The sequence below is a fragment of the Magnolia sinica genome, chromosome 12 (genome assembly GCF_029962835.1).
Source record: "Magnolia sinica isolate HGM2019 chromosome 12, MsV1, whole genome shotgun sequence".
Taxonomy (NCBI): domain Eukaryota; kingdom Viridiplantae; phylum Streptophyta; class Magnoliopsida; order Magnoliales; family Magnoliaceae; genus Magnolia; species Magnolia sinica.
In genome coordinates, this window is record NC_080584.1 from 71,775,569 (window position 1) to 71,779,802 (window position 4,234).

Genomic DNA, 4,234 nt, shown 5'->3' on the forward strand with positions numbered 1-4,234 from the left:
AGTGGGCCACACCATGTCCATAGCAAGCCCCACCTGAGGCAAATCTCAATGGGCCGCATTGTAAATCACAGTGGGCCTCACCGGGTTACACACTCAGTGGGCCACACCATAAATCATAGTGGGCCTCACCAAGTCACACACTTAGTGGGCCACAACACATGACATATGATGGGCTGCACATGAGGCAAATCTCAATGGGCCACATCACGTCTAATGCAGTGGGCCCAAAGCCTTTGAAACCCTACTGCTGGGCCCACTGTGGAGTTGCAGGAAGCCCAGGCTCCCATCTCACCTGTTTTGGAGTTTTGGGCCTGGGCCGAAGCATTGCTGAACCCAACACCTTTGAAATGATTTGGCTGGGCTAGGATGCAGCCTAATCCAGTGCCCCTATGCGCAGATTGTTGGGCTAGCAATGGCCCAGTTTCCTGAAGTGGATGGATAGCAGATTGCTGGGCCAAAAACGGCCCAATCAATCCTCCCCACGGTTGCACTGTTTCTAGGCCTACTCTCAAATGATAGGCCGTTGTTGCTGGGCCAAGAGCCTGCACCACCTTGGCTGACCAGCAGGTGCTACTACTGGGCCAGAGTCAGCCCAATAGCCAGTTTATAGGGCTGTGAGGATGCATGGGCATTGGGCCAGGACGAGCCTAGCCCAGCTGCCCAAAAACCAGTCAGCCACCTCAGGTTGATGTTGTTGTTGGGCCGGATATGGGTCCAGCCCAGTTCAGCTGGTACAGGAATGTGTACACAGAGCTGGGCCAGGGTGAGCCCAATTCGGTCGACGTTGGGGCCGCGGATGTTGGGCCAACAGCTGGCCCACTTCCATCTATGGGGTGCTGTTGGGCTGGGACAGCCCAGCCCTACCCATGGGCTAGTTGCACATGGTTGTTGGGCCAGGGATGGCTAGCCCAACCTAAATTCTGGGCATCTATTGGATCTATCAGGTTGGGCCAAGTCAGGCCCAGTTCAGGCCTTAGTTATGGGTAGTTTCAGGCCCAGTCTAGGCCACATTGATTGGGCCATGGTTGGTGGGCTTGGTCACTCTAATGTAGGCCCAAATTCCCTTGTTCATGGGTCCTTTCAAACCCCCACACAACTTCAATATGTTAGTTAGATAAAACTTTGAGACCACTTGACTAATATAAACTATGACTTTAGGAAATTACTTGCGTGGTTTTGAGCCGCAAGTCACACACGAGAACTTGAATCAAGGACCGGACTACAACCCTTCAGGTGATGATTTCTCCCCTTGAGCTTTCCATCTCTAAATTAGATTAAGGATAGCTTTTACATTAACTATGAATGATGTCTTAGAGTTTGATTAGTTATTTGATTAGCTTACCTGAATACATGTTTTGGAATCGATAATTCATGATCATACATATCCAATACAAATGTTAGAACTGATTCTTTAAGTGACTCTTGAATTATATTTACATGAATACTTAAGTTTTACTTTGATTATTGAATCATGCCTTAGTCTTTTAAGATAGTTCATTACTTAATCTCTATACTATTATATTGTTTGCAAGACACATATGAATCGAAATCTCTTTATTTAAGAAAGAGAGTCCGTACTTAGGATGTAACGAAATTAATTATGCTAGAAATAAACCCTTAACATGGAGGTTATGTTAGTGACAATTTAATATATGAGATTTACCATTTTTGGGGTGATTCCACCTACCTGACTATGGAATGAACCATTCAACATTTTTATCACTGTCGTTTATTCGCATTTGAATCATACATACTGACTCATTTTAATTGCTGTATTTATTATCTTCAACATTTCATTCCTATTCAACAGACGATGGTAGTCTCCCATACATTGAGAATTGATTGGCCATGCGTTGATGGGTTCTATCCACACCCTAAGGCGGTAGACTCATAGGTCGGGGATGGTGGAAATGGGATACTATACCCAAGCCATCGACCTACGCTGGGTGATGAGTCCCTCGTAGTGACCGTGAGCTTTATTAAACCAGTTGATTGTAATTGGACTAATAATGACTTGGCTAATCATGCATACATGGCATATTGACGATGGCGGGTGGATATATTTCTGGATGCTGTAGCACGTGCCCTTTGGGTTATTGGGGGTATTATTTCGCTAGCTGCCAGACCATCGACTATTGATTTACATACATGATGTACGATGGGCAGTCATTATGCGGCATGTGATGTATGTATGTAATGTGCTTCGCTAATGGCCAGCCTTTGCATGGATGGCGAGTCCAATTGCCTACTAGATGAGTATCCCTAGGTCGATGATGCATTCACGCATCCCTGCATATAATAAGATTGTATTTTTCTATGTTTTGTTTGCTTGGTTGCTTTCATGCTATACTTGTCTAAGTCGGCGGTGTGTAATCTTGAGGGGAATTCACACTGAGCTGGCCACTCATTCATCAATGTTCAACTATAAAGAGGATGCAGGTGCAGGTATGAGCGACTATGGCATGGATCTTGGGATTATTGCAACTGAAGTGGATGAGGAGCTGTATGAGGAGGAGACACATCAGGAAGCAGTAGAGTACTTTGGATTGAATCAGTAGATATAGATGTTGTTTGTTTACTTATAACATTTGAACTTAAAGTTTTGTATTTGGGTCCCCAGCTGAGTGGACCAGGATATTATTATTTAGTTTACAGCTTATTCTACGCTTGATATCACTATTGCACTTTGATTATATTTTGATTGCCACTTATTGAATTATTAATTCCTGGGTTTTCAGGAAACAAGTTGTATACTCAGGTTCTGAAAATTGGGGTGTTTCAAATATCTCCAGCTTGGGCCAGGTTCCAGGAACTAGAGGGGTTCCAAAAGTCTTTGACGAGGGCTTCCCTGTCATGATGCTGGGGATGGAGGTTGTAGCACCGATAAATAGACCTCTTCCTGTCCAATTCTGGAGCCAAAAATAGACTTTCCCCTTTCCTATCATCCATCTAGAATTCAGAATGCAGAATTGAAGGTTGGATCTGATATCTTTCCATATGCTGGAGCCTGTTATTCTAACCGGGCTGGTCTTATTGACGAATTTCTGCATGTATTTGGCAGAGAATAATCTGGCCCATTGGAATTTCCCCTATAGAAGTCTCCAAGCCATTTTGCAATGAAAGGCCTGCATAACATCAATCATCGGTCGAATGCCTAGACCTCCCTTAGCTACTGGGTAGCATATCTTAGTCCAGTTTACCCAGTGATGTTTTTTGGACTCCTTTGTGGTTCCCCAGAAAAAGGAAGCTAGAGTTCTTTCAATTTGGAGGCAGTTTTTTTTTTTTTTTTTTTTTAATGGCTGACAGGAGGTGCATGGGGATGTTGGTGAGGACATTTTGGATAAGGACCAGTTTGGTTGTCTGGTTCAATAGCTTCGCCTTCCAACCAACGATCCTGTGCTCAATCTTATGGATGAGAGGGAGCAGGGTGTAGATACTGAATCCTCCCTTTGAGAAGAGGGATGCTGAGGTACGTGATGGGGAATGAAGATTGTTGAAAACCCGAGATGTGGGTGATTTTCCTAGCTCTTGTTGGGGCAGCTCTCTTGGGGAGGATGAAGCAGCTCTTGGAAGAGTTGACTTTCTATCTCGATGCCTTCTCGTACGATTGGATAAATGTTAGCAGAGAGTGAAGCGAAGAGATCCTACCATTCAAAAAAATGATGGTGTCATCAGCAAATAAGAGATGCGATATAATGGGGTAGCTCCTTGGGAGATTGTAGGGAAGGCATTTCCCTGAATGGAAAAGATCCTTGAGTTCTCTGCTTAGGACCTCCACCGCTATGATGAAGATGGCTGGGAAGAGCGGGTCTCCTTGGCGAAGGCTCATAGACGATTGAAAGAAGCCAAACAAATTGCCATTGATGATGATGGAGAACCAGTAGCCTTCCTTGCATTGCTGCGCTAACCGGATCTAGTTTAGATGGAAGTCGAATTTGAGAAGGATGTCGCAAATGAAGGACCATTCCATCCTGCCGTAGGCCTTTTCCATATCCAATTTGATGATGATGTTGTGTTCATAACCCCAAGTGTAGGGTCGCGATGTAGTAATAATCTCAGTAAGGCCGAGGTCAAATCCATAGGGACTGAAACTTGTACGTTTCTGAAATTAATTAGAAGTAGAACTAGAAGAAGATGTGAAACTAATTCTGAAGTATTTTAGGGAGTGATTGTGAATGGAGTAATTAGAACTAAGAATTTAAATGTGGGAACTAGGGTGTCAAGGATCCACTTG